At 47.0% G+C, this 11,434-nt stretch overlaps 3 non-coding genes across 3 annotated transcripts; all 3 read right to left on the bottom strand.

Annotated features, from left to right (window-relative positions):
- Positions 1 to 9,501: 9,501 nt before the first annotated feature.
- On the bottom strand, positions 9,502 to 9,573 carry TRNAD-GUC (transfer RNA aspartic acid (anticodon GUC)). The gene has a single exon. It is a non-coding gene; the product is annotated as a tRNA-Asp (tRNA).
- Positions 9,574 to 10,742: 1,169 nt separating this feature from the next.
- Positions 10,743 to 10,814, bottom strand: TRNAD-GUC (transfer RNA aspartic acid (anticodon GUC)). Its single transcript has one exon. It is a non-coding gene; the product is annotated as a tRNA-Asp (tRNA).
- A 548-nt stretch (positions 10,815 to 11,362) lies between these two features.
- Positions 11,363 to 11,434, bottom strand: TRNAD-GUC (transfer RNA aspartic acid (anticodon GUC)). Its single transcript has one exon. It is a non-coding gene; the product is annotated as a tRNA-Asp (tRNA).

Raw genomic sequence — 11,434 nt, 5'->3', positions numbered from 1 at the left:
CGGTCGAAGGCCCGGGGCCCGCGACGGGCCCCGTGATAGGGCCCGCCCCGGGGCTCGCACCGGGGAGCCGCGGTGAACTTTGATGGACCTCACCGGGGGGTCTGCGATGGGGCCTGGCCCAAGGCTCGCGCCAGGGGGCCGCGGTGAACTCTGATGGACCTCGCCAGGGGCAGGCCAGACCGCATGGGGGTTCATGGGCCCCACCGGTCCCCACGAGGGAAGTGTAGCAGTGTTCCAGCTGACCGGGGCCCCCACCAGCTCGCCCGTGGGCCTTGGCGGACAGCTCCGCGTGAGGAGGCCAACAGCTAGGGTGGGCTGTGTAGCACGAGGAGGAGGATGTGGGGGAGGAGGAGGAGGACGTGTAGGAGGAGGACATGTAGGAGGAAGAGATGTGGAGGAGGACATGGAGGAGGAGGTGGAGATGGTGGTGGAGAAGGGGGGTGTGAAGGACGAGGAGGAGGAGGTGGATGTGGTGGTGGAGGAGGAGGAGGTAGCTCAGGCCACACGCCAGACCGCAGGAGGCCTCGTCGGAATCTGGGCATTGTGGGTAACGGGCATTGGAGATGAGGGCGTCTCCATGGGGACCGTGGAATATTCCGTGTGTGAGCACACTCACACTCTCACGAACACTCATTCACACACACTCACACTCTCACGAACACTCATTCACACACACTCTCACGAACACTCATTCACACACACTCACACTCTCACGAACACTCATTCACACACACTCACACTCTCACGAACACTTATTCACACTCACTCGCACTCACAATCACTCATTCACACTTACACATTCATTCACATTCACCCACACACACTCACACACACATTTTACTGTCACTCACACACACTCACTGACATTCACTCACCCACTCTCACTAGCACGCTATTTATATTTTGCGACACTGAATTGTTTCACTGCGGTGGTGGCAGCGGTTGTGGCTGTGGTGGTTGGGGTGGTGGTGGTGGCGGCGGTTGTGATGGTGGTGGTTGTGTTGGTTGTTGTGGAGCTGGTTGTGATTGGGCTGGCAGTTGTGGTGGTTGCAGTTGTGTTGGTTGTGATGGTGGTGGTGGCGGTTGTAGTGGTGACGATAGCAGTTGTGATGGTTGCGGTGGTGATGGCAGCAGTCGTGTTGGTTGTGACTGGTGGTGGTGGCGGAGGTTGTGGCTGTGGTAGTTGTGGTGGTGGTGGTGTATAGAATGAGACAGTGTCGCCCCTTGTGTTGCTTTTGTATCGAGGTGTCGTACCCGTGTGTGTACACGTTTGCGTGTGTACACGGGTATGTGTGTACATGTGTGTGTATGTACACGGATACGGATGTGTGTACACGTGTGTGTATGTACCTGGGGATACAGATACCCGTGTGTACACGTGGGCATGGCAGATGGGAGAATGTGTGCAGTCGTGTGTACACGAGGACGCAAGAATGTGTGTACACATTGGGCACGAGCACGTGTGTACACGCGGCTGAGTGTGTACACGTGGCTGTGTAGACGTGGAAATGAGGATACATGGATATCGGTGTGTGTACACGCAGGCATGTATACATGTGACTGTGTACATGCGGCTGTGTGTACACGTGAAGCTGGGGGGGAGGGGGAGGATACACGAAGATGTGTACCCATGCACACGCACGGGTACGCGTGTGCGCACACGCCTGTAACACGTGCGACATGGTGCCACTCCACTGCTGGATTGACTATGATGTACAGTAAATCAGAGTTAAAAAGATTATGTTTGACACCCAACGTCTCCGCGTGTTTTTGTGGGGGGCTTAGTGGCGCCTATAAGACGGTTGGTTGGCTGTGGCCAGGATCACCACACCCGGACGTCTTCGTCTCCCCAGTGCTGTAGTAAATACACACCACACCATGCGACCAATATTAACCCGCAGAGATACATTGCCATTGTGAAGCCACTGAGAGACACGGCCATTGTGAACCCATTAAGAGAGAGACACGGCCATTGTGAACCCATTGACAGAGAGACACGGCCATTGTGAACCCACTGACATAAAGACACGGCCATTGTGAGCCCCCTGACAGATAGGGCCATTATGGACCGACAGAGAGAGAAACGACCATTGTGAAGCCGTAGAAAGAGATGCGAACATTGTGAATCGACTTACAGAGCCACGGCCAATGTGAACCCACAGAGAGAGACACGGCCAATGTGAACCCACTGAAAGAGATATGACCATTGTGAACCCTTCAAGAGAGAGACGGCGATTATGAACCGACAGAGAGAGAAACGGCCATTGTGAACCCACTGAGATAAAGATACGACCATTGTGAACCCGCTAAGAGACACACGGCCATTGTGAACCCGCTAAGAGAGAGAGACGCGGACATTGTGAACCCACTCACAGAGGGACGGCCATTGTGAATTTAGAGAGAGACACAGCCATTGTAAGCCCACTGAGGGAGAGACACGGCCATTGTGAACCCATTAAGAGAGAGACACGGCCAATGTGAACCCAATGAGAGAGACACGGGCCATTGTGAACCCAATGAGAGAGAGACAGGGCCATTGTGAACCAGCTAAGAGAGAGACACGGCCATTGGGAACCCAATGAGAGAGAGACACGGCCAATGTGAACCCAATGAGAGAGAGACACGGCCAATGTGAACCCAATGAGAGAGAGACAGGCCAATGTGAACCCAATGAGAGAGAGACACAGCCAATGTGAACCCGCTGAGAGACACGGCCATTGTGAACCCGCTAAGAGAGAGACACGGCCATTGTAAGCCCACTGAGGGAGAGACACGGCCATTGTGAACCCATTAAGAGAAAGACACGGCCATTGTGAACCCAATGAGAGAGACACGACCAATGTGAACCCACTAAGAGAGAGACACGGCCATTGTGAACCCGCTAAGAGAGAGACACGGCCATTGTAAGCCCACTGAGGGAGAGACACGGCCATTGTGAACGCGCTCAGAGAGAGACACGGCCATTGTGAACCCGCTAAGAGAGAAACTGGGGGTCGACGTCCACCTCCCCGCTCCCCGTGAGCGGGCGGGCGCGACGTCCACCCCCTCCACTCCCCCCTCCTCCTCTTCGGCCGCCTCTCTCCGCGCCCCCGCCGATCGAGTGATCGGCCCCCCGCGCCAGCGCCCTCTCTGAGGGACATTACTACTCGGCTGGCTCACCACCGCCCGGGGTTCTCTCCCCCACGCACACGTACCCCACCACACAAACACGAACGCGGATGCGTGCACACGCGCGCCCCTGCAGGCGCGTATTGCCCTCACAAAGGCTGGCGCTAATCAAACCGGCAGTATGAATATGCGCGTGCATCTCCACGGGGTTAAACCCTAATCCGCTTGCACACAAAAGCTAATGCTAAAGGACTATTAATATGCACACGCCCCCCCCTCCCCCAAGTGGTTAAGCCTTAATCTGCCGTGTAAATGCTCAAGGAAAAGGAGCGGCGGCGGTAGAACTATGGGTGCGCGCCTCACCGTTAATGCATTTTTTACTGTGTAGACGCGCTGTGTAGACGCGCCGTGTAGACACGCTGTGTAAACACGCGTGAGCGCCAGCAAGCTTGTGTATCGCACCCGCCCCACTCACGCGACGCTGCCGGTTTGCGTTTTCCACACACGCGCAACCAATGGCGGCCATATATGTTGTAATACATGGGCGCCTCACACACGCTCAAATCACCAACCCCGCGCCGACACTGCAGCCCGCGCGCTCGCTCTCTCACGCACCCCGATCCCCCCCGCGCAGACGCACCACATACACATCGCAGACACCACGCCGAGGTTCTATCCACGCACACAGAAATCACACTACACCGATATTCTGAACTAAAGTTTATTAATGGCGCCAATACACACTGCCTGGAGGGGGAATATTTTGCGAGAAGAGATTAACCTGACTCTGCCTACGAACCCAGTCACTCAAGCGTTCTACCACGTACCTCGTAGCTGTACTCCCGGCGTCGCACGGACGCTGTGAGAGTCGGAGGGAGAGGGACGAGCGAAAACCTCACCTATCACTGCCTCGTAGCAGCACTCGCTGGCGAGGCGTTGCTAGGTGCTGGGTTCGGCATTGACCGACAAAGTATCGCTGAAAGTTTTATTCTACATTTATCCTGATGTTTTGAGTCGCTTGCAGAGTCAAGGATTGTGATACGTTGCATTGTACTAAGCTATCAGAGTTGTATAAGAGGTGTGCGACTACAATTGACAAGTTTTGAGAGTACTCACTCTCCAGCCAGCGACGAGCAGCTCACAGCAGGAGCCCTCTTGGAGGAAGGACGGAGAGCACGGAGGTTGAGCAATGGTAAGATGTTGCAAGCGCGAAGCTGGCAGCTGCCTGCCACAGAAGAGAGAACGGAGCAGTAGAAAGAGCCTGAGCTAGCGCAGCCCTGAAATAAGGGCGGGAGAGGCACCAGCGGGTGTCCGTGTGAAGCTGGCAGCAGCACGATCAAGAAGAGAGAAAGAGAGAGAAAGAGTGACGAGCAACGACAAGCATCAACCTGGAGAAAGGGCGCAAAGCGCCAAACATCGACCAAGCGAGCATCGCAGAGGACCAGCAGCAGCGGACGAGCTGCGAGCACAATCGTGCATTGCCAGAGAGCACGGAGCAGGAGAGAGCGTTCAACCAGCACAACCTAGCAAGAGTGTCGGCACCGTCGACCTGCGGACGAGCTGCGAGCGCAACAGGGCACCTTCAAAGACCAGCGTCGTGTCGACTCAGCTCATCCAGCAGCAGAGGCCTGCTGCTGCCGCCAAGAGGGAACGCTGTGTATATGACACACACACACACACGACTCATCGCTCAGCAAGGAACCAAGGCATTTTTGGTACAAGAAACGCCCCACCTCGGCGTCTGCTTAACGCAAAGAGTTGAGCAAGGAAACAATACGCCCACCCACGTGTAGTGTTGTAAAGGACGGACTAATAACTTCTTTATGGCCCACACAGTTTATTGTCTTAATTGCACAGTCCCTAACACACAAGGGGTATACGGTCCCCTTACCCGTTAACCTGAGGAGGTACAGCCTCCGACCCTGCACAGCTCACACTCACACTTCGCTCCAATTCTAAGGAGCTACAGCCTCCGGACTTGCCAGCTATCTGATCTCCCCGCTAGCCTAGCGTCCTCCGGCTGGGACCTAGGGGAGGCACACTGACCCGCCGCTGGCCCGGCGGGTCCCCGACCTCTGGTCGCTCAAGACCTTTGCCCTCACAAGGGCGGGAAGGCTGGGAGCCAGGGTCCTATCCAGGACCTATCTCCCCTGACCACTGGTTACACTGAGCCTCAGCCCTGACAAGGGCTGGAAGGCTTGGTCCAGGGTCCTAGCTGTCTTCAGCCGACTTGGGTCTTCGTGTAGCAGAACTAACCAAGAGCTCTCAGCGCTCCGGCTTTTATACCTGTTCGTGGCCGGGTTGACCAATCCCCGGCCACCTCGTGGACCCCTCCGATTGGTCCTTCCCAATCTGGCGTTTGGATCCTACCTCACCCCATTTGACCCTAACCGTTCGTTTGAGCGGGAAAACCTTGTTTACTACCTGCTCTCTCACAGCTTGCGAACAGCGAGTAGTTATCACCACTACACACGCATAACGCACCTATCGGGACTAATAGGAGTACTCCAAAGTTATCTTTGTGTTTCAAAAAGCGTGGCCATCCTAAGGTGGTGCGTTAACTATTAGCTGATCGTGAAAAGCATTGCTGCCCATTGAGTTACGTGGATACGGTCGTTTAGAAGTATTTTAGTCATTCTTTTTGTTAATTGCCTAACTGTACCAATTAATTCATTGATAAAACTAAACATATATAAACATCTACGTTACGAATCTACACACTCACAGGGATACTATTGTGTTAAACTATTTCTTTTGATCACAGTATCTTGCCCGTGAAGTTATTAAAGCCTTAGCCAATTTACACTATGAGGTCTCTTTTACCAGTGGCAAAATATGATAGTAGGTTTTTACCCTTTTAACTGGTACAAAACTGACACCTTTATTCAAGGCATCATGTTTGCAATGACCACAACACAAGTAGTCCTTGTGCATATTATTATCATCCTTATCAGAGTTGCTTCTTTTTGTTTGCTTTTTTGACTACTTGTGTTGTGGTCATTGCAAACATGATGCCTTGAATAAAGGTGTCAGTTTTGTACCAGTTAAAAGGGTAAAAACCTACTACCTTAGCCAATTGATAAGCATTCGCGAGACAAGCAGGCACACTGCCGCACACCATTGTTCCAAGACATTTCGTTAAGTGCAATATCTTACCAATGAATTCATTGAAGTCTGCTTTGCATTTGGGACATGTTTCTTTATTACTGTTCGTATAAATATTGTCTCATACATTTTTAAAGACTTTTTTCTATCGCCGTCTGAGTGGTGCCTTCTTTATTTCATGCATAATAATCTTAATTATAAGAACTGTATCCTGTGGTGAGATCTGAATTTTGAGACCTGACATGAACACTAAAACATAATCAGTAAAAGTTAAAGCGAGAATCATTGTATTATCCTGATTGATAATACAACCCTAGATAACGAAGCCGAGCCAAATTAGCATAATTAAATACACTTGCATAACTTTATACAATTACACCTTCCTAATTAGCACAGGTGAATTTACATAATGACATAAATTAGCATAATTTCGGCTACTGACACATTTTTTTAAATTTTAATTCAGTTTTGATAATTTTAATAATTTTTCAAGACCAAATATATAAAACACCGGCTAGGGCTGGCACTCCACCCATCTAGCCGTACCAACGGTAATTCCTATTGAAGTATGCTGCCCTTTATATGCATGCATTTAAATAATGTATTATTTTATGATTCGCTTCCACGCAGCACTAAGGCGGTAGCTATTCGAACGGTTAAAATTGTATTTATTTATTTCAATTTTGATAGATTATCTAATTAGTCTTGGCCAGTAGTACCTAGTTTTCATGTAACTTTAACATGATCAAAATCAATTGAGTGCCCTTGTTGGCACGCATGTTCTGCTACTGCTGACAGATGTATTTGGGATAATTTTAGTCTCGCGCTGATCATTCGCAAAACCCATCCATCCAGTTCACAATGGAAGTGGAAGCTGAAAGAACTCTACCATTTCTGGATATTCTTAATTGTAAAATAACACACAATATTTACCTAAAGAAAACGCATACTGACGCCTATCGGAATGGAGAGTCACACCATCACCTCGCACAGACACCTGCTCTTATCAAGACGCTCATTTATCAAGCAAAGAAAGTGTCAGATGGTGACAGTCTGAGAAGTGAAATTCAACATATTAATAAACGCTGCAAATGAACGGTTACAATGATGCACAAATCAACAGGGCATTGAATGCCAACACCAAATCAAACAACACGAGCATTGAAACAAATGATCAATATACCGTACATTGCCGGAGTAAACTGATAAACTAGCCAGATGTTTGGAAAAACAAAACATCCGAGTCAAATTGGGCACAGTAGGAAAAAAACTGAAAATAATATCTTTAAAAGTTCAGGCTCTTTAGACCAGCAGGTTACTTAACGTTTGGTGAAAATTCACGTGATAAAAGTAAACAGCAAGTGATTTTAAATTGTAATAACAATGAGAGCCAGTGGCCAAAACATTTTATAAAAGAGTAGCTCTCCCCGACGGGGAATTGCACCCCAGTCTCCCGCGTGACAGGCGGGGATACTAACCTCTATACTATCGAGGACTCGCTCAGAATGCGACTGATTCTAGATTGACTGATATTATAACAAGTAGAAATGAACCCATAGACTCGGCATATTACCCATTGAAATTAAGAGGGGTTTATCTTTAAAAGTTCAAGCTGGTTAGAGCAGCAGGTTACCTAACAATTAGGGAAAATCACGTGATTAAAGTCAAGAGCAAGTCCTTTCAAATAGTAATAACAATAAGGAGAGCCAGAGGCCAAAACATTTTTAAAAGAGTAGTTCTCCCCGACGGGGAATTGAACCCTGGTCTCCCGCGTTCCATGTGGGGAAACTAACGATGTTACTATCGAGGACTCGGTCAGAGTGGGGCTAATTCGTGATTGACAGAAATTATAACTAGAAATAATCTGTAATATTCAATAAATAATAGCTTGAAATGTTGAAGGATTCATCTTTAAAAGTTAAGGCTTTTGAGTGCAGCAGGTGATGTAACGTTTGGTGAAATTAACGTTATAAAAGGGAACAGCAAGTGATTTTAAATTGTAATAACAATGAGAGCCAGTGGCGAAAACATTTTAAAAAGTGTAGCTCTCCCCGACGGGGAATTGAACCCCGGTCTCCCGCGTGACAGGCGGGGATACTAACCACTATATTATCGAGGACTCGCTCAGAATGCAACTGATTCTAGATTGACTGATATTATAAAAAGTAGAAATGAACCCATATACTCGGCATATTACCGATTGAAATGAAGAGGGGTTTCTCTTTAAAAGTTCAAGCTGGTTAGAGCAGCAGGTTACTTCACAATTGGTGAAAATCACGTTATTGAAGTCAAGAACAAGTCCTTTAAATTGTAATAACAATGAGAGCCAGTGGCCATTTTTTAAAAAAGAGTTGCTCTCCCCGACAGGGAATTGAACCATGGTCTCCCGCGTTACATGTGGGGAACCTAACGACTTTACTATCGAGGACTCGGTCTGAGTGGGGCAGATTTGTGATTGACAGAAATTATAACTAGAAATAATCTCTAATACTTAATAAATAATCGTTTGAAATGAAGAAGGAGTCATCTTTAAAAGTTCAGGCTTTTGAGTGCAGCAGGTGACTTAACGTTTGGTGAAATTAACGTTATAAAAGAGAACAGCAAGTGATTTTAAATTGTAATAACAATGAGAGCCAGTGGCCAAAACATTTTAAAAAGTGTAGCTCTCCCCGACGGCGAATTGAACCCCAGTCTCCCGCGTGACAGGCGAGGATACTAACCACTATACTATCGAGGACTCGCTCAGAATGCGACTGATTCTAGATTGACTGATATTATAACAAGTAGAAATGAACCCATATACTCGGCATATTACCAATTGAAATGAAGAGGGGTTTATCTTTAAAAGTTCAAGCTGGTTAGAGCAGCAGGTTACCTAACGATTAGGGAAAATCATGTGATTAAAGTCAAGAGCAAGTCCTTTCAAATAGTAATAACAGTAAGGAGAGCCAGAGGCCAAAACATTTTTTAAAAGAGTAGTTCTCCCCGACGGGGAATTGAACCCTGGTCTCCCGCGTTCCATGTGGGGAAACTAACGACGTTACTATCGAGGACTCGGTCAGATTATGGCTAATTCGTGATTGACAGCAATTATAACAAAAAAAACTCATATTCTCAGCAGATAATAGCTTGAAATGAAAAAGGATTCATCTTTAAAAGTTCAGGCTTTTGAGTGCAGCAGGTGACTCAACGTTTGGTTTAATTAACGTGATAAAAGGGTACAGAAAGTAATTTTAAATTGTAATAGCAATGAGAGCCAGTGGCCAAAACATTTTAAAAAGTGTAGCTCTCCCCGACGGGGAATTGAACCCCGGTCTCCCGCGTGACAGGCGGGGATACTAACCACTATACTATCGAGGACTCGCTCAGAATGCGACTGATTCTAGATTGACTGATATTATACAAAGTAGAAATGAACCCATATACTCGGCATATTACCGATTGAAATGAAGAGGGGTTAATCTTTAAAAGTTCAAGCTGGTTAGAGCAGCAGGTTACTTCACAATTGGTGAAAATCACGTGATTAAAGTCAAGAACAAGTCCTTTAAATTGTAATAACAATGAGAGCCAGTGGCCATTTTTTAAAAAAGAGTTGCTCTCCCCGACAGGGAATTGAACCATGGTCTCCCGCGTTACATGTGGGGAACCTAACGACTTTACTATCGAGGACTCGGTCTGAGTGGGGCAGATTTGTGATTGACAGAAATTATAACTAGAAATAATCTCTAATACTTAATAAATAATCGTTTGAAATGAAGAAGGAGTCATCTTTAAAAGTTCAGGCTTTTGAGTGCAGCAGGTGACTTAACGTTTGGTGAAATTAACGTTATAAAAGAGAACAGCAAGTGATTTTAAATTGTAATAACAATGAGAGCCAGTGGCCAAAACATTTTAAAAAGTGTAGCTCTCCCCGACGGCGAATTGAACCCCAGTCTCCCGCGTGACAGGCGAGGATACTAACCACTATACTATCGAGGACTCGCTCAGAATGCGACTGATTCTAGATTGACTGATATTATAACAAGTAGAAATGAACCCATATACTCGGCATATTACCAATTGAAATGAAGAGGGGTTTATCTTTAAAAGTTCAAGCTGGTTAGAGCAGCAGGTTACCTAACGATTAGGGAAAATCATGTGATTAAAGTCAAGAGCAAGTCCTTTCAAATAGTAATAACAGTAAGGAGAGCCAGAGGCCAAAACATTTTTTAAAAGAGTAGTTCTCCCCGACGGGGAATTGAACCCTGGTCTCCCGCGTTCCATGTGGGGAAACTAACGACGTTACTATCGAGGACTCGGTCAGATTATGGCTAATTCGTGATTGACAGCAATTATAACAAAAAAAACTCATATTCTCAGCAGATAATAGCTTGAAATGAAAAAGGATTCATCTTTAAAAGTTCAGGCTTTTGAGTGCAGCAGGTGACTCAACGTTTGGTTTAATTAACGTGATAAAAGGGTACAGAAAGTAATTTTAAATTGTAATAGCAATGAGAGCCAGTGGCCAAAACATTTTAAAAAGTGTAGCTCTCCCCGACGGGGAATTGAACCCCGGTCTCCCGCGTGACAGGCGGGGATACTAACCACTATACTATCGAGGACTCGCTCAGAATGCGACTGATTCTAGATTGACTGATATTATACAAAGTAGAAATGAACCCATATACTCGGCATATTACCGATTGAAATGAAGAGGGGTTAATCTTTAAAAGTTCAAGCTGGTTAGAGCAGCAGGTTACTTCACAATTGGTGAAAATCACGTGATTAAAGTCAAGAGCAAGTCCTTTTAAATTGTAATAACAATGAGAGCCAGTGGCCATTTTTTTTTTAAAGAGTTGCTCTCCCCGACAGGGAATTGAACCCTGGTCTCCCGCGTTGCATGTGGGGAACCTAACGACTTTACTATCGAGGACTCGGTCTGAGTGGGGCAGATTTGTGATTGACAGAAATTATAACTAGAAATAATCTCTAATACTTAATGAATAATCGTTTGAAATGAAGAAGGAGTCATCTTTAAAAGTTAAGGCTTTTGAGTGCAGCAGGTGACTTAACGTTTGGTGAAATTAACGTTATAAAAGAGAACAGCAAGTGATTTTAAATTGTAATAACAATGAGAGCCAGTGGCCAAAACATTTTAAAAAGTGTAGCTCTCCCCGACGGGGAATTGAACCCCGGTCTCCCGCGTGACAGGCGGGGATACTAACCACTATACTATCGAGGA

The sequence above is a fragment of the Lampetra planeri genome, chromosome 66 (genome assembly GCF_965212315.1).
Source record: "Lampetra planeri chromosome 66, kcLamPlan1.2.h2, whole genome shotgun sequence".
Classification (NCBI taxonomy): domain Eukaryota; kingdom Metazoa; phylum Chordata; class Hyperoartia; order Petromyzontiformes; family Petromyzontidae; genus Lampetra; species Lampetra planeri.
The sequence above is the reverse complement of the archived record's forward strand: the minus strand, read 5'-3'. Positions and strand labels throughout refer to the sequence as shown.